The 23137-nt window shown below is 44.0% G+C and overlaps 1 pseudogene; it reads right to left on the bottom strand.

The window, feature by feature from the left end:
- The window catches only part of LOC111950495 (probable ATP-dependent RNA helicase DDX10), a 129482-nt pseudogene that overhangs the window by 105404 nt on the left and 941 nt on the right, over positions 1 to 23137 (bottom strand).

Here is a 23137-nt window from a genome sequence, read left to right as displayed (position 1 = left end):
GAACAGCTTCTGTTACAGCTAGAGCATGATCATGAGAAGCTAGAGCATGACCGTGTAAAATATGAAAAATAATTGGCATTTAAACAGGATTCGGCGCGTGCTGATCGGCTAAAGCATGAAAAGGAATTGATATTTAAACAGGATTTGGAGCGTGCTAAAATCAAGCTGCAACAAGAGCGACTAGAGCTGGCTAGGGAGGGAAGCTCTCAGGGGAGAGTTTGCTCTGGGAAGGTGACCAAGATGTACCTAGGGGTTGCTCCTCTTTTGGTCGTGCACCGGACATATTTGATGTTGTTGCCTAAATTTAATGAAAAGGAGACATTCTTTTCGTTGTTTGAGCGTGTTGCTGACGCTAGGAGTTGGCCTGATTCTGACCGCACTTTAATGTTGCAGTGGGTGCTGACTGTAAAAGCACAGGAAGCATATTCAGCTCTTAGTGTAGCTGACAGTGTCAGTTATGATAAGGATAAATACAGATGTGTTACAGATTTACGAATTGGTTCCTAAGGCTTACCGCCAACGATTTAGAACATTAAAATGGGATGATAAACAGACTCATGTTGAGTTTGCGCTAGAATTATCTTCAGTTTAATCGCTGGTGTTCCGCCTCCGCAGTTATGACTTTCCATGGGCTGTGTGATCTGATTATTTTAGAGCAATTTAAGGACACAATCCCTGATCGTATAGCCACGTACATTAACGAACGAAAAGTAGACTGTCGCTGAAGCTGCGGTTTTGGCGGACGAGTATGTTTTGACTCACAAAAGTGTCTTTACAGACCCCCGTATTCGGAGTGAGTGGGGGCGTTCGGAGAGATTTGTGCCTCGCTCACCGAGATACTTTGGTTCACGGGCAGAGTTTCATTCAACTAGGGTTGAGCCCGACTCCCGTGGTAAAGCTGACTTTGGTCAAGAGTGTCACTACTGTCAAGGTTCAGGTCATTGGAAAAACGAATGTCCGGTTCTCAGGGCTAGGGGTAAATTCAGTACGCGTGATTACGTTAAATCTAAGCCTACGGCGTTAGCTGCGCCTGTTCCACATCAGTTCACTCCTGACACATTGTCTCATGCCTAGGGCCATGTGAAAGTCCATATTGACCCAGACTATTGACCTTTCATTACGGAGAGTTTTGTGTCTATGTTAGGAAGTAAGGACCTAGTGCCAGTGAAGATCCTGAGACACAGGTGCCTCTGAATAATGTGTGTTGGAGTCTGTGTCACCCTTCTCTGCTGAGACTGATTCGGGGAATAGTGTTCTAATTAGGGGAATAGGTTTGAACACTGTCAGTTCCATTGCATAAACTAATGTTGGATTGTGGACTGGTGAAAGGTGAGGTTGTTGTGGGGGTGCGTCCTTCGTTGCCTATTGAGGGTATCGACGTTATCCTTGGGAATAACTTGGCTGGTGAGCGTGTGTGGCCTGTTGTGTTTCCATCTCTAGTGGTTTCCACTATGCCGTCATTTGTAGGGATTCCTGATGAGTGCGCGCAGAGTTTCCCAGGGGTGTTCTCTGCGCCGGCTAACGAGAATACCACAAAGAAGTCTGTCACTGCTTCCCCTGTTATCCCGTTATCTGTATCCCGCTTCGATCTAATCAATGCGCAACGGAATGACCCCACATTAGAAGAGTTGGGTGACCAAATTGTGCCTGTGGAACAGTTGGGAGATGTCTCCCATGGCTATTTTCTCCAAGAGGATGTCCTGATGAGAAAGTGGGTGTATCATGGTAGTTCTTTTCTGGGGAGATTTCACAGGAGAGAACGGTTTTCAGTCCAAATGACCTTGTGTTTGGACATAGGTTGCATGGACTTCTATCTGTTCTCCAGGATGACTGGAAGTCTCCCGAGCCCCCTCAGTCCCTGTTATCTTATGTGTGTGATTTCCGGCGACGCCTGTATGCCGCTGGTGAAATGGCTAAAGAGAAGCTATCATCTTCACAGGAGAGGACGAAGGGCATATTTGATTGCCGAACTGAGCCTCGTCACTTTAGTCCAGGTGACCAGGTTCTTGCTCTGCTGCCAATTGTTGGTTCTCCTTTTCAAGCCAAGTTTCAAGGTCCATATACAGTGGTGCACCAGTACACTGAGAAAAACCATCTAGTTGCCACTCCAGAATGGAGAAAAGCACATCAACTGTACCATGTATATTTGTTAAAACCCTATTATGCACGTTCCTGAGACTGAACAGTGGGAGTCCACAGAGGACGGTAAAACCTGTTCTTTTGGCCGATACCGTTATTTCCCTGGGTTCTTGTCATGCTAGGTCCGTGCATGAGGAGGAGGATATTCGATTGAAAAATTCAGAGACACTGGATATTTTAGACAGCCTTCTCGCTCATCTACCTGTTGATGGGCAGAAAGAGATGGTTGGTCTGATTCAGAGATTTCCTGGTTGTTTTCTGATACACCTACACGTACATGATGTTGACATTGGAGATGCTGACCCCACTCGTCAGCGGTTCTATAGAGTTTCTTCAGAGAAACTGCGTTGTCTGGATGCTGAGGTCGGGTACATGCTGGAGAGTAAGATAACAGCCTTCTTTCTCCAGTTGGGCTTCTCTCCCTGTATCCTGGTCAGTAAACCGGATGGGACAAACAGATTTTGTACGGACTACCGTAAGGTAAACAGTGTCACTAAGCCAGATTCATTTCCTCTTCCTCGGATGGAGGACTGCGTTGATCAAGTCGGCGCAGCTAAGTTTGTGAGCAAATTTGACCTGTTAAAGTGCCACTGATGAGTAGGGCACGTGAAATCTCTGCCTTTATTACACCCTCTGGTCTGTACTTGTATTCGGTTATGAGTTTCGGCCTGTGTAATGCACCTGCCACTTTCAGCGACTTATGAATAGGGTTGTCTCCAGTCTGGCCGGGTGCGCTGCTTATCTGGACGATGTAGTGATATATGCAGATACTTGGGAAGAACATCTGTCCCGTACTCAAGCCTTGTTCGACCGACTAGCTTCGGGTCGCCTCACAACCATTACATACCTTGGTAAGGTGGTTGGGCAGGGTGAAGTGAGTCCTGTTCGGGCTAAAGTGGTAGCTATTGATGCTTTTCCACCACCAACTACTAAAAAGGAACTGATGCATTTCTTGGGAATGATTGGTTATTACTGTAGTTTATGTAGGAACTTCTCTACTGTGGTCGCTCCCTTGACAGATTTGCTGAAAGCGAAGGCTGTTTACGTTTGGTCTTCTCGTTGTCAACAGGCTTTTGAAGATGCAAAGAGGTTGCTTACCTCAACTCCAGTGCTGGCTGCTCCTCGCGTGGATTTGTCATTTACCTTGCAGGTGAATGCTAGTCATGTGGGGGCAGGTGCAGTTTTGCTGCAAGGAGATGTGTCTGGGGTTGAGAGGCCTGTTAGTTTCTTTTCCAAAAAGTTTAACCATTATCAGTTGAGCTACTCGGTCATTGAAAAAGACAAGTCGCGGTTTTGTCTCACCAGGGGTGATGGTCGGATTCACGGTTATCGTTAAAGGAATGAGTGTTACTCCAAGGCCTGTACTCTGGAGCGGGATCGATTTGGAGGTGGAGGGTCCATCATGGTCTGGGGCGGTGTGTCACAGCATCATCGGACTGAGCTTGTTGTCATTGCAGGCAATCTCAACGCTGTGCGTTACAGGGAAGACGTCCTTCTCCCTCATGTGGTACCCTTACTGCAGGCTCATCCTGACATGACCCTCTAGCATGACAATGCCACCAGCCATACTGCTCGTTCTGTGCGTGATTTCCTGCAAGACAGGAATGCCAGTGTTCTGCCATGGCCAGCGAAGAGCCCGGATCTCAATCCCATTGAGCGCGTCTGGGACCTGTTGGATCGGAGGGTGAGGGCTAGGGCCATTCCCCTCAGAAATGTCCGGGAACTTGCAGGTGCCTTGGTGGAAGAGTGGGGTAACATCTCACAGCAAGAACTGGCAAATCTGGTACAGTCCATGAGGAGATGCACTGCAGTACCTAATGCAGCTTGTGGCCACACCAGATACTGAGTGTTACTTTTGATTTTGACCCCCCCTTTGTTCAGGTACACATTATTCCATTTGTGTTAGTCACATGTCTGTGAAACTTGATCAGTTTATGTCTCAGTTGTTGAATCTTATGTTCATACAAATATTTACACATGTTAAGTTTGCTGAAAATAAACGCAGTTGACAGTGAGAGGACGTTTCTTTAGGTCAACAATCCTAACTCCCAAGGAATATTCTTTGTATTATATTGTGAAAATCCCTAAAATATGATATTTCTTTGTCTTGTTTTTTTTTACACTCACTGTGTGTGTGAGTAATATCGAATGATGTTAGATTGCACCCCATGCATGATAAACACTGCCAAAATGTAAATCTAAGTATTTCTGTTTATGTGTGAAAAAGAGTGATGTTTGTGTATACGTATTTGTGGATGTGGAAGAGAGAGTGGCGCGAGTTTGTGTGTGCAGTGTGTGTATGTGCTCAATGTTTCCCATAAGCACCGTCCGTCGGCTAAATAGCCGATAACTCATTGTAAGCCAGCTACTTTTTAAAATGAACTAGGCTTCTTTTCATTTAAAATGTGTAATTCTCTAGTCAAATAAAGTCCATATAGCCTTCTCCCGCTAGAATGAACAATATGCACACAGATAGATCAATGAGTGAGTTAGTTATAAAAAGTCTTTGATATGCATCTCCTAGTGATCTATTTAGAGGACAGGCGCATGTCAATCACAAAGTGAGCGATGACAGGAAAACTGCTGGTTTGTCAGTCTGCCGACTGTCCCTCCTCTCGGTACCTGTGTTATTGCTGTACACTGTGGTCTCCAGTGAATTAATTTACACGTCCCGTGTAATGCGAGTGGTAACGATTAGTTGAAATCCACTTACTGTTTTGTGGCACATTAATTTATTATTTAATTTGGCGTGTTTCATAGGCCTACACAGCCACGGAGGCTATTTACTGTGCTTTGATGACCGAAGAGCTTGTGCTGACTAGTTTATAAAAGGTGTCCATCTGACTGAATAAAGTCAATCTCCTATATTCCTTTGCTATTCATAAATCATACAACGTAGTTATGTCAATGGTATCACATCGGAACATGTAAACCAAAGATCTTGTTTGCTTTTTGGCAACTATATGCAGACAAATTATGAAAACATTCTATGAATATGTTGAATCCTCACTGCAGGCACAATAGGTAGTGGATAGAGAGCCTCATTCTGGTTCAAAATATGATAACAGATTGAAGGTTATAAAAGCTAATGTCATGATACTTATATGGTATTCTTAAAGAAATTGATATATGCCTACTGATTTGATTAAAGTATTGACAATGGAGTAGTCAACTGCTGCATTCTGTGTTGCAAAGCCCATGTTAACAGATAGATCAACCTGCTTCATTCTTAAATCATACTTCTAGGTCTATTCATTGGCACCTGACTTCGTATAAAATGTGGGGGTGCACAATCTGGCGGGGGACTGGGTATCCTCCCTCTGAAAATGTTTGCATTTAAAAAACATTTTCCTGCAATTCTATATTGTTTCCCAACAGAGAATCCAAGTTTACTTGACAGAACACAAGCTTTTTTCTTAAGTTTTTGCAACAAACTAAATTGAGTAGACTAGATATAGTTTGCCACAATAAATGAAATTGAAAGAGTAGATTAGTAATCTAGTCAGAAAAACTAGTCTAATATACCGCCTTCCCTCAAAGTCCCACCCACAGTGATTGGCTGACAGGCCAAACTTTTAAAAAGATAGTTCACCGAAATGACATTATTTCCTTACCCTAAGTGTCATAGCAGAGCCAATAAAATACATAATTTGAAAAACAAACATTGTGGCAATTCATATCTTGCAGTAAACTATAATCTCAAGAGATGACAAGTTTAATTTTAAATAAAGGTTCTTACATAAAATAGTTCTGATTATATACCACATCCTCATCGGCAGACTCGACAGCCTTGGTTTCTCTAATGATTGCCTCGCCTGGTTCACCAACTACTTCTCTGATCGAGTTCAGTGTGTCAAATCGGAGGGTCTGTTGTCCGGGCCTCTGGCAGTCTCTATGGGGGTGCCACAGGGTTCAATTCTTGGACCGACTCTCTTCTCTGTATACATCAATGATGTCGCTCTTGCTGCTGGTGATTCTCTGATCCATCTCTACGCAGACGACACTATTCTGTATACTTCTGGCCCTTCTTTTGACACTGTGTTAACAACCCTCCCTAGACGAAGGCCGTTTCACATTTGCCTCACACAACTATCTGCCGCAGCTCCATTCCGCTTCTGATCCACACATTTGCCTTCTTATGCACTTACACACTGTGATAAAATGCTAAATCTGCCTCTTCTCTTTCCAATCTCCCTTGCACGCGCTTTCCGCTACCTCTCCCCGCGTCTCGTCTCATACACCATCACACTCTGTAATGCTCTCGACTCTGCCTCTAGACATTATGTGGGACATACTACTCACATCGACTCCTTTACTCGGTTGTCTGTGCACTGTGACAACTCTCCTCCTCAGACTCACAATCAGTAAATCCTCCATCCAAATCAGGTTATCTAGCGCACTCTCGGCGACTTTTCCTATTTCCTCCATACAGACCGCCATCTCTTCCTCACCTTCCATCTCTGTAGATGCAATATCTTCCATAGTTAGAAAATGATCCATGCTCAGCTCACACAGCCCACTTATAATTTAAACCCTCTCACTCACCCCCAATTCCTTCGACTTCGCGTGATGTCATCTATACAAATGCCTTCCCAAAACCCTACTCAATAATTTTGGATGCGAGTCTATCACAGTGCCATCCGTTTTTCACCAAAGCCCCAATATACTACACCACTGCGACCTTGTACCACTTCTGCTGCCTCGTTTTTCACGGGTTAGACGCTTTTCAAGGGGGCCTCCTCCTATCGGGGTCTTTGTGTCCCAGCTCCGCGCCTCTCCATATACACAACCCTTTTTTTTGTTCGTCGCCAAATCCGCACTGGGCTGCCATGGTATCTACCAAGATCCCTGCTAGGTAAAGCTTCCCCCCTTATCTCAGCTCGCTGGTCCACCATAGCAGCACCTACCTGTAGCACGACGCTCCAGCGGTATATCTCTCTGGTCACCCCCAAAACCAATTCTTCCTTTGGCCCTCTCCTTCCAGTTCTCTGCTGCCATGACGGAACGAACTAACAAAATCTCTGAAACTGGAAACTTATCTCCCTCAACTAGCTGTTAAGACACCAGGCTGTCAGATCTCAGCTACATAGAATTACTGCAGCCTGACATAGACCCATCTATAATTTAGCCCAAACAACTACCTCTTTACCTACTGGTTATTATTTATATTTGCTCCTTTGCACCCCCATATTTTCTATCTCACTCTACTTTTCTCTTTTTTTAACTTGCTATATTGATTTACTTCGCCACCATCTTCTTATATGCTTTTTTCATTTTTTATTTAATAATATTTTGTTTCCTTCACCTCCCTTATCTCACTCACTGCTCATATTGTATATAGACTTATTTTTCACGTATTATTGACTGAATGTTTGTTTTACTCATGTGTAACTATGGTTTTGTTGTATGGTCGAACTGCTTTGCTTTATCTTTGCCAGGTCGCTAATTGTAAATGAGGAACGTGTTCATCCAAAGTAAAGCACCGAACAAGAAGACCGTCTCTGACTCTTAGGTTCTATAATCACTTCAAGCGTAACAAATACAATATAGCCTAGAAGATATTCCAACCAGAGACCCACACCACAGCTATCACTTCATACCACTCTTCCACTTATTCACACATTATACCCAAAGCATTTCTTAACAGGCTCACTCAGGAAGTGTCCATTCTCTTCATCCCTCTCTTACCATCCGTGACACCAACCATGACCTCCTAGTCAGTCGATCCGTACAGTGCATTCACACGCCGAGTAAACCTAGTGAGTGGCGATAGTTTTCAAAAGCACATAGAGAGGTAATAGTGTACCTGTTATATGATTTACGTGGTATGACATATGTGTGTTGATGAGATCCAAGTCACACCGATCCTCCCTTCCCGCACACACTTCCACCTCCACGTCTCCTCACCCTTCTCTCCTCCCCACGGCTGGTGGTGACCACATCCCACCGGCCACCCACCCCCCTTGTGCGTCGTTCCTGAGACCCCCCGCGCCATCTTTCGCCCTATCAGGATTTAGCCAGAGGGGCTCAGGCCTGGCCTCCTCTGTGACGGCAGAGCCAGTCTCACTCTCTCCCTCACACGGTTGGCCTACTTACTGCACTGCTCAAAGCCCCTCAGCTAAACCTACATCTCCCCATCTCACAAACAGGTCCACATAGAACCTTAAGTCAATATTAAAACGTACTGTGACAACATGAAACTGGTGGTATCAGGCACACAACGGGGACAAGGGCACAGGTTGCATATGGGTCATTCAGAATATTACACATCATTCATAGCATGTCCATTTGAAGTGCATGTTTGAACTACTAGACACAATGAGGATGTTTCAGAATCAGAATATTTAGGAAAGTCAGCTGGCTCACTTGTTGACTCTGCCTGCTTTGTGAACTCCCCCATCTGTCCAATGCATCTCCGTGAGGGAAAATAGTCTTTGGAATCATATGGTATCATGTAAACATTCTCATAAGGCCTCAGTTTTTTGCTTGGAGGGAGGGCGTGAAAGGGCAGTTGGGAAGACGGAGACTAGAGCCGGGACAATACCAGTAACGCGTCACTCGTTAGTATCGTGGCATGGAAACAAAACATGAGCGGGTTTAACTTATTTAGGAAAATGACCCAAATGTTGGAAACAAATATCATTGTCATCCAGTCGCATGCATTTATTTTCTAAGCTATAGCACACCATATTTCACAAACAACAGCTTTTTAAAAAAGACCAAAGAGTTGCCATGGAAAATATATTACGACACTTGTACCGTCACTGCCCTAGTGGAGACACAGAATAAAGCTTAAAAACAGCTTTATACCTGTTTTGTTTTAATTTCTCACTTACAGTAGATCTCCACAACCAACAGCCTGCCCAGTCCCAGTGAAATACAAGTGTGTGTGTGCGCGCGTGCAAGCACAAGCATATGTGAGGAGGTTGTAAGTGAACTCACTGGATTCTGTTGATGGGGACTTTTTTCTCCTGGAGTTGGGATAGCATGCTCTCCTCCTCTGAGGGCAGCAGGAAGAGCAGAGCAGAGCCTCCCTCCTTATATCTGTAAGGAGAAAAACAGTAGATTTTCTTTTTTTAATTGTATGTCCTAAATTTATAAATAAGTTAATTGGTCAATAGCTCAGAGGAGTGGGTGTAATAGCATATGATGAACAAAAATATAAACACAACATGGAACAATTTCAAGATTTTACGGAGTTACAGCTCATATAAGGAAATCAGTCAATTTATATAAATTCAGTAGGATTGGACATGGATTTCACATGACTGGGCAGGGGTGCAGCCATAGGTCCACCCACTTGGCAGCCAGGCCCACCAACTGGGGAGCCAGGCCCAGCCAAACAGAACACATTTTTTCCCCACAAAAGGACTTTATTACAGACAGAAATAATCCTCAGCACCCCACCCTCCCCCTCAGACGATCCCGCAGGTGAAGAAGCCGGATGTGGAGGTCCTGGGCTAGCGTGGTTACACATGGTCTGCGGTTGAGGCCGGTTAGACTTACTGCCAAATTCTCTAAAACAACGCAGCTTATGGTAGAGAAATAAAACGTATATTCTCTGGTAACAGCTCTGGTGGACATTTCTGCAGTCAGCATGCCAATTGCACACTCCCTCAAAACTTGAGACATCTGTAGCATTGTGTTGTGTGACAAAACTGCACATTTTAAAGTGGCCTTTTACTGTCCCCATTACACCTGTGTAATGATCATGCTGTTTAAATCAGCTTCTTGATATGCCACACCTGTCAGGTGGATGGATTATTTTGCCAAAGAAGAAATGCTCACTAATAAGGCTGTACGGAAATGTGTGCACAATATTTGAGAGATTTTTTATTTCAGCTGTAAAAGGATATTGCTCAACCACAAATGCATACATAACTTCTGCAATCTGCTACATTTGCACAGTTAATGGTACACCTCTTATGATCATAATGGACTTGTTTTCATCATGGTTTTCATAAAGAAGTCCTTTATGATTATAGGAGGGTCATGGTTTCAGAGTCAGAGACGCAGAGGGAGAGAGATGGGTTGCAAGACAGAAAGGTGGCGGGGAGAGAGCTACATTCTTCAGCTCACCAAGAAGAGCTGTGAAATACATGCAGAGTCAGACTTTGAGGACAGAAAGAGAGATAAACAGACAGACTGAAACAAAGCTGTAGAGGCTGAGCTGATGCTACATTGGCAGCTGCTACAACTCTATTTGCAATAGTACACATTACTCCAAAATACCAGGCAGCTAGTGGGGTGTTCCCAGCTCAAACAGTCTGTGCATATATTATGATGACATTTTGGTCTTAGGCAAGGGTGTTCTCAAGTCGGTCAAGTGTGCAACGGAAGTCCCCAATATGAGGCGTTCCCGCAATTTGAGGCGTTCCCCACCATTTACGGCGAAGGACACTGTCTACCGGTCGTACCCGCCTCCCACGTGCCAGCTCACGTTGCCCCCGCCTCATGCTTGCTGTGTACCGGAGAAAATCGTGCCAGACAGGTGGGGGCGAAGGACACTGTGCACGCTTGATAGTTAGCGACACTGTGCGCGCTTGATAGTTATCTAGCTAGCACACACTGTCGTCCCAGCCTCCTGTGTACCGGAGTCCTCCTTAGAAGTAGGTGGCTAAGCTAGCACACAGTGTCCTTCGCTCCCGCCTATTTAACTAGGCAAGTCAGTTAAGAACAAATTCTTATTTACAATGACGGCTTACCAGGGAACAGTGGGTTAACTGCCTTGTTCAGGGGCAGAACGACAGATTTTTACCTTGTCATTTCAGAGATTCGATCCAGAAACCTTTCGGTTCCTGGCCCAACGCTCTAACCACTAGGCTACTTGGACGTGGGCATTCCTGCATATGCAAGAACCCCGGTTTATAATTCTATTGGTCAATTTTTAAGTTAGGACAACTAGAAGTTTAAAGAGGGCTTCCTGCAGATGCAGGAATGGCCACATGCAGGAACACCCTAAAATGTGGATCACAAGTGCACCATTCTCTAGTCCGTGTCCGAAGTTTATGCCCCTTTGTGGGTGATCGGTCAACAGTAAAGATTCAATTAAGTGTTTGTCATTCTACGAGATTTTTTTTTTTTCATGCACATTTGTTAACTTGAGAAATACTATACCAAACATATTAGTTCGATGTAAAATTGGACGCCCAAGATCTCCTGTGCAAAAACCTCAAAATGAATGACATTTCTTGAGTCAGATTAATTCTTAATATTTTGAAGAAGAGTACACTGGCTATAGCGCCTCAAAATAGACAAACAGTACTATTACCGCTTTTTTCTAGTTTTAAAAGTGAAGGTCTTTTAAGGGAGGTGCCAGTCGAACTGAATCATGCTGACACCTACTCCAACAGCAGCAGCATGCTGCAAAGACCCCAAACAGATGCCTGATCACAGTAAGCCTAGAAAGTATTCCCTTTCAGTCCTGTTAGTTCACACAAAAGAACCGACAAGCAAGAGTTTTGTCAAGAGGTATGACAACTCAGAAGCTTCAAATTGTGACATTAGGAGCCCAGAGGTTTAAGCAGCTCACTAAACAGACTGCTGAACTAACTGCAATACACACTGTAGCAGCGCAGTGGCTCAAAGCACATCCTGACTGTTTAAGACGTGCGTACATTGTTGCTGTCATTAAGTGTGCGTCTTTGACACAGCTGCACAGAGCTCCGAATAAGTAACGTCTGTCTTAGACACACACTCACTCTTACACCAATACTCACTCTTTTTCACACACATACTGCTGCAACTCCCGGGTGCTATTGGAGTGCGATTACACACACACCCCCATGAGTCAGCACTGCAGCTGGGCAAACTGCTATGGTACCAACTCACCATTGTACTAACAGAGAACAATACAAAACCAGAACAGCATAATGTGTCACCCACAGTAAAGTAGGTACTGCTGGATTTTGGAGCTTTGGAACATATTTGAAAGCCAGTCGGTGTTAACACTCGAGGTTATAATGTGCAAACTGTAGGCCACAGGGAGAGGTGGTGTGAGAGGTGGACCATACAACACTGCCATCTAGTGAGTAGGTCAACTATTGTGATATGTGATGATAGGATAATGGATTGTCTATAAGAAGGAACTTAACTGTTGCACTCTATACAATAATTGTAATGGTGTCTTGTGGGTACATTGTGCAAATGGCAGTGTCCCTGTAAGATTCAGCATTTCACTGTGATAACTTTACATTAAAACTACTGTTGGAAAAACAAAATTTGTTGGATTAATATTTTTCCGAAAGTCTACCAAGTTTCAAAAGAGGAAAAATGCATTTATCACGAGACTCCAGGAAATATCAGGAAATAGAAATCGGAAGTGCCAATTTAAAGCATTTTAAACCAAGATAGGGTCACGATGCCAGGGTTCTCCGCAAATAAGATGGGTGCTGCGCAATTATGTAAAGATTTCAGAGCAAATGAAACTGATATTTAGTAATGATAAGAGTAACTATCTTTGATCGCCAATGATGTTGTTGTGAACTGCGAAACAGGCCGTTCATAAATTGTGTTATGTTCCTCAATTCACCAGTAGGCTCTCAACACAGAGAGCTAAGAACGCAACCTGAAAACAGCAAACTTTGTAACGGTGGTCAAACACAAAAGTCAAATAACCAAATATGCTAAGCTTGTTAGATATTCTGTCATTAGTTCTAGGTTATGTCCTATATTTGGCAAATTCGAGTTTATGATTATACAGATGGCAGATGAGCTCATAGATGACTGGGAGATATAGTTTAAATAAAAGTCCTCTTAACGGGACCAACATTTAAAAAAAATATGCATATCTACTCTCACACAGTTTGTTGATGTCACATTCTCTACCAAAGCTCTCGTTTGGGCAGCAAGAACAAGACAGCACAGAGAAGCAGGGGAAATGTTATAGCAGTATTTTGACATGCAAAGCAAGAGACCTGCTTTGATTATGCAACCTATGAAGTACAGAATAAACTTAGCAATTTGAATGCGAGACAGGAGTCATTTTGGGTTTCAGTGGGATTGGGACTGGATAGGAAAATAGCCGAGGCTCTAGTAGAGGAGAAGATAGAATTTTCCATTATGCCACTGGATTGTAAAAGACCTTCATGTCTGTGACAGAGATGCCTATGTAGTGAATTGTGCATCGTTTCAAGTTTTAGTCGTATGTACGGTATACGCATATTCAGTGCATTCGGGAAGTATATGGACCCCTTCCCCTTTTCCACATTTTGTTACGTTACAGCCTTATTCTAAAATGGATGAAATTATTTTATTTCCTCATTAATACCCCATAATGACAAAGCATAAACAGGTGTTTAGACATTTTTGCAACTGTAGAAAAAAATGTATTCAGACCCTTTGCTATGAGACCCAATATTGAACTCAAGTGCATCTTGTTTCCATTGATCATTCTTGAGATGTTTCTACAACTTGATTGGAGTCTACCTGTGGTAAATTCAATTGATTGGACATGACTTGGAAAGGCACACACCTGTCTATATAAAGGTCCCACAGTTGACAGTGCATGTCGGGGCAAAAACCAAGCCACGAGTTCAAAGGAATTGTCCTTAGAGCTCCATGACAGGATTGTGTCGAGGCACAGATCTGGTGAAGGGTACAAAAACATTTCTGCAGCATTGAAGGTCCCCAAGAACACAGTGGCCTCCATTGTTCTTAAATGGAAGAAGTTTGGAACCACCAAGATTGGCCGCCCGGCCAAACTGAGCAATCGGGGGAGAAGGGCCATGGTCAGGGAGGTGACCAACAACCCGATTGTCACTCTGACAGAGATCTAGAGTTCCTCTGTGGAGATGGAAGAACCTTCCAGAAGGAAAACCATCTCTGTAGCACTCTACCAATCAAGCCTTTATGGTAGTGGCCAGACAAAAGCTATTCCTCAATAAAAGGCACATGTAAGCCCGCTTGGAGTTTGCCAAATGGCACCTAAAGGACTCTGAGAAACAAAGAGAAACAAGATTCTGTGGTCTGATGAAACCAAGATTAATCTCAGATATCTCAATTCTTATTAGCCAAAAACGAGCCAATGCCCTTCACGTGATCAGGTTCTTCTCACAGGCTTGTATCTCAGCGCCGAAGTAAGGAGGGGGAAAAAACAATTTTAGAATAAGGCTGTAACGCAACATGTGGAAAAGGTCAAGGGGTCTGAAAACTTTCCGAATGCACTGTACATCATCCAATGAAATACTTACTTGCAGGTTCCTTCTCGACAATGCAACAATAAGAAATAGTAAAAAAAATAATATGAACATAAAGTCAATGACAGTAGAACAGAATACATCTTTTAGCAGATGTACAATACAGGAAGGCACAATTTATAGGCCTATCAAATGTGACTGTTTGAAGAGTCAATTACAGGTCAAAGAGGCACATCTTTTATCGGCTATACTGTAGGAGTTTCCTGTAGGGTTTCTGAACTGCATTTGTGTTGCGTGTGCAGTACAGAAGTGTCAATTGTGCGTGTGCTTTTACTTTGTGTGAAGTAAATACTTTAGGCTAAAGGCTTCTATGCAACAACCTGATTAGATAATGTGGCAGAATATTTTTATTTGCTAATCTGATGCTGCACATGTGCATTTTATAGAATTGCATTAGTGCCGACATTGTGGTAAAATGTTGTAATTTCACAGGTCTTGTCAAACATTTTTCGGAAAATGTAAAGAGTCTGCCCAGGACCCCAGTTACCCATGTTAATCCCTAGTATGTACATTTTCATTCATTCTCCATATACAATGAAAACATGCCCCTCAAGGACATGCCCTTCAAGGTGCATAGACTGCACACAGTCAATGTATTTCCTTTTATTCCAGGTAAGGCTAGAGAGGGGATCTTCCGGCGCCGAAAAGAGATGGCCGCCTCGCTTCGTGTTCCTTGGAAAATATGCAGTATTTTGTTTTTTTACGTGTTATTTCTTACATCGGTACCCCGGGTAATCTTAGGTTTCATTACATACAGTCGGGAGGAACTACTGAATATACGATTAACGTCAACTCATCATCGTTCCTACCAGGAATATGACTTTCCCGAAACGGATCCAGTGTTTTGCCTTCCACACAATACAATGGATCTGATCCCAGGCCGGCGACCCTGTGCGACGCCGAAAAAGGGGAAAACGTGGCGGTCTCGTGGTCAGGCTTCGAGGACGGGCACATCGCGCTCCACTCCCTAGCATACTACTCGCCAATGTCCAGTCTCTTGACAATAAGGTTGATGAAATCCGAGCACGGGTAGCATTCCAGAGAGACATCAGGGATTGCAACGTGCTCTGCTTCACGGAAACATGGCTAACTCAAGGCACGCTAACGGAGTCGGTGCAGCCAGCTGGTTTCTTTCATGCATCGCGCCGACAGAAACAAACATCTTTCCGGTAAGAAGAGGGGCGGGGGGGTATGCCTTATGATTAACGAGAAGTGGTGTGATCATCATAACAACACACACAGAACTCAAGTCGTTCTGTTCACCTGATCTAGAACTCCTCACAATCAAATGTCGACCGCATTACTACCAAGGAATTCTCGTCAATCATAATCACAGCCGTATACATTCCCCCCAAGCAGACACATCGATGGCCCTGAACGAACTTTATCTGACTCTTTGTAAACTGGAAACCACACACCCTGAGGCTGCATTCATCGTAGCTGGGGATTTTAACAAGGCTAACCTAAAAACAAAATCCCTAAATTCTATCAGCATATCGATTGTGCTACCAGGGCTGGAAAAACACTAGACCATTGGTATATACTAATTTCCGCGACGCTTATAAGGCCTCCCCCGCCCCCCTTTTCGGAAAAAGCTGACCACGACTCCAATTTTGTTGATTCCAGCCTACAAACAGAACTCAAACAACAAGCTCCCGCGCTCAGGTCTGTTCAACGCTGGTCCGACCAATCTGAATCCACGCTTCAAGACTGCTTCGATCACGCGGGATTGGAATATGTTCCGCCATTCGCGTCCAACACAATATTGACGAATATGCTGATTCGGTGAGGCAGTTCATTTAGGAATGCATTGACGATGTCGTACCCACAGCAACGATAAAAACATCCCAAACCAGAAACCGTGGATTGACGGCAGCATTCGCGTGAAACTAAAGCGCGAACCACTGCTTTTAACCAGGGCAAGGTGACCGGAAGCATGACCGAATACAAAACAGTGTAGCTTATCTCTCCGCAAGGCAATCAAACAGGCAAGTCTCAGTACAGAGACAAAATCGAGTCGAAATTCAACAGCTCAGACACAAGAGGTATGTGGCAGGGTCTACAGTCAATCACGGATTACAAAAAGAAAACCAGCCCCGTCGAGGACCAGGATGTCTTGCTCCCAGACAGCTAAACAACTTTTTTGCCCGCTTTGAGGACAATACAGTCCACTGACACGGCCCCCTACCAAAACCTGCGGGCTCTCCTTCACTGCAGCCGAGGTGAGTTAAAACATTTAAACGTGTTAACCCTCGCAAGGCTGCAGGCCCAGACGGCATTCCCAGCCGCGTCCTCAGAGCATGCGCAGACCAGCTGGCTGGTGTGGTTACGGACATATTCAATCAATCCTTATCCCATGTCTGCTGTTCCCACATGCTTCAAGAGGGCCACCATTGTTCCTGTTCCCAAGAAAGCTAAGGTAACTGAGCTAAACGACTACCGCCCGTAGCACTCACTTCCGTCATCATGAAGTGCTTTGAGAGACTAGTCAAGGACCATATCACCTCCACCCTACCGGACACCCTAGACCCACTCCAATTTGCTTACCGACCCAATAGGTCCACAGACGACGCAATCGCAACCACACTGCACACTGCCCTAACCATCTGACAAGAGGAATACCCATGTGAGAATGCTGTTCATCGATTACAGCTCAGCATTTAACACCATAGTACCTCCCAAACTCGTCATCAAGCTCGAGACCCTGGGTCTCGACCCCGCCCTGTGCAACTGGGTCCTGGACTTCCTGACGGGCCGCCCCCAGGTGGTGAGGGTAGGTAACAACATCTCCACCCCGCTGATCCTCAACACTGGGCCCCACAAGGGTGCGTTCTGAGCCCTCTCCTGTACTCCCTGTTCACCCACGACTGCGTGGCATGCACGCCTCCAACTCAATCATCAAGTTTGCGGATGATACACTACAGTGGTAGGCTTGATCACCAACAACGACGAGACGGCCTACAGGGAGGAGGTGAGGGCCCTCGGAGTGTGGTGTCAGGAAAATAACCTCATACTCAACGTCAACAAAACAAAGGAGATGATTGTGGACTTCAGGAAACAGCAGAGGGAGCACCCCCCTATCCACATCGACGGGTCAGTAGTGGAGAAGGTGGAAAGTTTAAGTTCCTCGGTGTACACATCACGGACAAACTGAATTGGTCACCACACCCAACCAGCGTTGTGAAGAAGGCGCCAGCGCCTCTTCAACCTCAGGAGGCTGAAGAAATTCGGCTTGTCACCAAAAGCACTCACAAACTTCTACAGATGCACAATCGAGAGCATCCGTCGGGCTGTATCACCGCCTGTACGGCAACTGCTCCGCCCACAACCGTAAGGCTCTCCAGAGGGTAGTGAGGTCTGCCGAACGCATCACCAGGGGCAAACTACCTGCCCTCCAGGACACCTACACCACCCGATGTCACAGGAAGGCCATAAAGATCATCAAGGGCAACAACCACCCAAGCCACTGCCTGTTCACCCCGCTATCATCCAGAAGGCAGAGTCAGTACAGGTGCATCAAAGCAGGGACGAGAGACTAAAAAACAGCTTCTATCTCAAGGCCATCAGACTGTTAAACAGCACCACTAACATTTAGCGGCCGCTGCCAACATACTGACTCAACTCCAGCCACTTTAAAAATGGGAATTGATGGAAATTATGTAAAAATGTACCACTAGCCACTTTAAGCAATGCCACTTAATACAATGTTTACATACCCTACATTACCCATCTCATATGTATATACTTGACTCTATATCATCTACTGCATCTTGCCATCTTTATGCAATACATGTACCACTAGCCACTTTAAACTATGCCACTTTATGTTTACATACCCTACAGTACTCATCTCATACGTTATATACCGTACTCTATACCATCTACTGGCAGCTGCCAATGCCCGTTTCGGTACCACCACTCATTCATATATCTTTATGTACATATTCTTTATCCCTTTACACTTGTGTGTGTGTGTAAGGTAGTAGTGTGGAATTGTTAGGTTAGATTACTGTTGGTTATTACTGCATTGTCGGAACTAGAAGCACAAGCATTTCGCTACACTCGCATTAACATCTGCTAACCATGTGTATGTGACTAATAAAATTTGATTTGATTTGATTTGGGTTATTACCTGGCGGTTTGTCCCACTCTGTGGATGTATGTGTTGGCGTCCTCTGGACGGCAGGGAAGTCTGCAAAGTGGGGGGGACGTAACAATTATTCACCACCAGCCGCGAAGAACCTGCTGCCTCGTATCAGAACAGTAAATATTTTTCATTTTAGGGGCAGCGTTTGAGCTGTGCCCCAGAACGGTATCTCTGTACCTACTGACTAAAGACATTGAGCCAGTCTGTAGACTAGACTGCTGAAGTGTTAGCACTACCTAGGCCTCTGGCTGCAATGTCTGTAGGCGAAAAGCACAGCGTTCTTCTTCTTGATGAAGTCGTTGTAGACCTCCACCCTCTTCATCTGCTGTTGCCTCCCATGCAGGGCCAGGATGGGCATGCCCGGACGCAGCCGGCAGAAGACCCGGAACAGGTATTGCACCTATGGATGGCGAGAGAAAGAGACTTCATGTTTGCAGCTCAGACTACAACTAGACCATGAAGCCAAAATAAGCCAAATGGAGGAGCGTTTACACGAACTAGCAGTGCCTCACCTCTTTGCAGCAGGCAAAGAAGACTATTACTTTCTTCTGCAGGTGGCTCCTGATGAAGGAGAAGAGCATGTTGACCTTCTGGTGCAGCTCACACACCACGTAGTTCTGCTCCAGTGTGGCCGGCGTGCTACATGGACACACAAACATGACGTTTTTAGATTGGCCTCTTTCAGGTCGTTTATGTTAGTCTTTGTCTTGTTGCTACAGAGGATAAAGAACTAAGGTGGTGTGTGCCTTAACATTTAAAGCTGGGGTTGCATTTCATTGTGCAGCAGACCTGGGTTAAAAAAAGCAACAATTTGAAATAATTTTCAAAACTTTAGTGATTTTACACATTTTTCAAATAGTAGGCTATTTGAAGCCATACCAGCTTCACTCCTAACAGGTCTCAGGTAAAATGCAGTTTAAACACTGACGTGCACTGCCTGAGGAGCCCTGACAAGGCTGACAGAGTCCTCTTTCATCTCTTCCTCTGCTGCAGTATCCTGTCCTTCCTTAATACCATATAATAAATGAGCTTCAACATCGAGGACAAAGCCATTACAGCAGCATAAACACTAAACCAGCTTATCAGCGAAGGCTCATCGAAAAAGCTGCAGAAGAGCATAAAGCAAGCGCTGTATGATCAAAGTGTAAGACTGGATTGAATTTGCTGAGATTCCGATAAAACATTCTATGTTAGTGGGAAAGAAACCACACTATCAATCAGCACCTGGCTGCACAGTGACACGTCATTCTTTAGAAGGGCTAGACACTTCTCAGAGCATCCATCACAACGCTCGTATTTGTTGCATGTACTGGACCACTTTTGCCTTTCCCGTATTCATACCAAATACTGGATGTCAGTTAGTCCCGATATAAGCAATCAATGTAAGCACCCTGCAATCGCTGAGTAATAACATTCACATGATCTACGAGTAGCTCCGGAGACTCATTGAAATCCGGACTGAATTCAAACATCACCTTCCACAAGTATTTTCAATTCAGACTGTTTTTCATTTGCTGAGTTTATAACAAAGTCATTGCAGGGCTCTACAGTGTGACCATTTTACTCACATATGCACCCAAATATTTTGCTGTGCAACCTGCAATTTTTATTTAGGCGCACCAGTGGTTGCGAGTAGATGTGCTTGTTTTGAGATCAAAGCGAGAGCTGCATGTAGCCACGTGTGCATATTTGTTCATATTCTTTGCTAGTGAGTTATTAGACCAGTTATAGCTAAGTTCTAGTCAGCTATGAGGGAGTGGTTGCTTCCTACAAAAGCACAAAACGTGTACATTTCTAGCCATCTTTGAAAAGCAAGTCAGGTAAAGAGTTAATTTTTTTATGTCTTAAAGGGACAGTGTTGTATTTTGAGAGAGGTTTGAATAAGCTAAGTAGCCAATAGGCAGAGGGTAGCATAATTTGTCTGATTCTCTGTAATATGGTATTGGAATAATAATTACATTTATTTTGTAAAGTGGTTTCTTGAATCAAAAATCTTCAGTAACCTCCTTGAAGGAAGGAAAAGTGGGTAAACAGGTTAATGTCAAGCCCTGCATATTTTTTCCCAAAAGTCTCACGGAATGTAGGCCTACATTGAACACCACACATTGGCTGCTACTGTAGGCTGAATGATAGAACAGCTATTTCCATGTTAAATGTTACAGGATGCATTTTCTCCATTTTTTGAGATGGTAGACCACTAATAGCGATACATTATGATCAAAATAGTCAGTGCCCTACTTGGCCACTGTTATAACGGTAACTTAAAGCGGGTACAGCCTCAGTGTTCACAATAAACGGGTGCCAGAAGTTCCACAGAATTTTCACAACGTTGAAGCTTGCACTCAGCAGACCTGAAATTTGCTCAGTGACGAAAAAAACCCAGAGGGAACATTGCTTTCAATAGTTATCCATATTACCGGAGCTTCATCTTATTCTAACTATTTCTATGGCAGATTGTCAGCTGCAATTTATGGAAGATGCCAAAACTTGAGATAACAATAGATGGCGAAGTCAAAGATAGGTCAGACCCATCCAGGTAATCTACTCAAAATGGTGCCTGATTAAGGCACACAGCATCAAAGGACCCCACAGACGAGCCGTTTTCTCCCTGTCGGGCAGATGGTCTCTGAGCCAGTTGGTATCTGAAACCCATCAGACTCCTGAACACTTGAACTGGACTGACCACCTGCTCTGATTCTCCTCACCTTACCACATATGCACTCAGGCATGCACACACATATACTGAACAAAAATATAAAAACGCAACATGCAACATTTTTACTGATTTACAGTTCATATAAGGAGATTAGTTAATTGAAATAAAATAATTAGGCCCTAATCTACAGATTTTACATGACTGGGCAAGGGCGTGGCTCAGTGGGGAGCCTGACAGTCAATCAGATGAGTTTTTCCCCACAAAATGGCTTTATTACACACAGAAATACTGCTCAGTTTCATCAGCTGTCCGGCCTGCTGGTCTCAGACGATCCCGCAGGTGAAGAAGTCGGAGGTTCTAAGCTGGCATGGTTACACACGGTCTGCAGTTGTGAGGCCAGTTGGAAGTACTGCCAAATTCTCTAAAATGACGTTGGAGGCATATGGTAGAGAAATTAACATTAAATTCCAAAACAGCAGCTCTGGTGGACATTCCTGCAGTCAGCATGCCAATTGCACAATCCCCAAAATGTAGACATCTGTGTCATTGTGTTGTGTGACAGAACTGCACATTTTAGAGTAGCCGTTTATTGTCCCCAGCAGTAGGTGCACCTGTGTAATGATCATGCTGTTTAATCAGCTTCTTGATATACCAAGCCTGTCAGGTGGATGAGAGAAATAAGCTTTTTGTGCACATGGAAAAATTCTGGGATCTTTTATTTCAGCTCATGAAAAACATAGGACCGACACTTTACATGTTCCATGTATATTTTTGTTCAGTATATACATTTATGCTACACACACACACAACTGCTCCTACCAGACTCTTATTATACTGCTAAATTTATACACTTTCCCCCCCAATACATGTATAAATATTGGACTATAAATTGTGCCTTCCTGTACCATTCTTATGCTAAAATGTTTATTCTATTATACTGCCATTTACTTTATGTTGGTATTATCTTTCATTACTTCTTGTTGTTGCATTGTCAAGAAGGAACCTGCAATTAAGCATTTTGTTGGACAAAGTATACCATGCGTACCCTGTACATACGGCGAATAAAACTTGAAACTTGATAAGGTTAGCAAGATACTGTAGCTAGCTAGCTAGACTGACGGTGATCAGTGCCCTATTTGTTGATTTTTATCAACTCCATGTGGAAATTCCTTATATGTATAGGTAGCCTAAGTATGTATAAGTAAGTAGCCTAAGTATATATAAGTAGCCTAAGTAACCTAAATGTGCATGTCCTCTCTCATTTCCTCTCTAGGAAAAGAAATGTCAAAATAGTGGCAACAATTTTGTCTGGGGGGGTCCTTTTACCTTGCCTAAATGAATCAATGATCGGTTGCAGAATCCAACGGAATAACAGGGCACAAAACGTTTCCTTTCAAACACCACCAACAGTGGTGTCAAAACCAACATGAAATGATCAACAAATACAGGTACTTGAAAGTAAATAGTGTACCTTTCCGCCAATGATGAGGCCGGCAGATAACTCATGGTTCTTGCCCACTTTACGAAGCACCTAGAAAGTCTGATAGGCCAGCTCTCGTGTGGGGGAGATGATCAGGGCCCCCAGGCCATCCATTGCTGTACACTGCTGACGATACAAACATTCCAATACCTGGAAATGAAACCAAGACGTGTGAAAGGCATTGACATGCCATCAATAGCTTGAAATAATGGATGCACATTGCATCTGCATTCATATCAGCTTGCAATATTGCATTGATATAGAACACAATTGGCTACTCACAGGAATGAGAAAGGCCAGTGTTTTTCCAGAACCAGTCTTTGCAGCGCCCAGAACATCTTTACCTTGCAATGCAAAGCTAATTGTCTGTCTCTGTATTTCTGTGGGCTGACGATACTGTGCTTCCTTTAGACCTGGGGTAAACAACAAAACTGTCAATCCCAAACAAGATACTGTCAATGGTATATGTTTGCCGTTGGTTCACATTGCATTAATGGCAAAAGCAGTCAATGCCATTT

The sequence above is a fragment of the Salvelinus sp. IW2-2015 genome, linkage group LG23, assembly GCF_002910315.2.
Source record: "Salvelinus sp. IW2-2015 linkage group LG23, ASM291031v2, whole genome shotgun sequence".
Taxonomy (NCBI): domain Eukaryota; kingdom Metazoa; phylum Chordata; class Actinopteri; order Salmoniformes; family Salmonidae; genus Salvelinus; species Salvelinus sp. IW2-2015.
The sequence above is the reverse complement of the archived record's forward strand: the minus strand, read 5'-3'. Positions and strand labels throughout refer to the sequence as shown.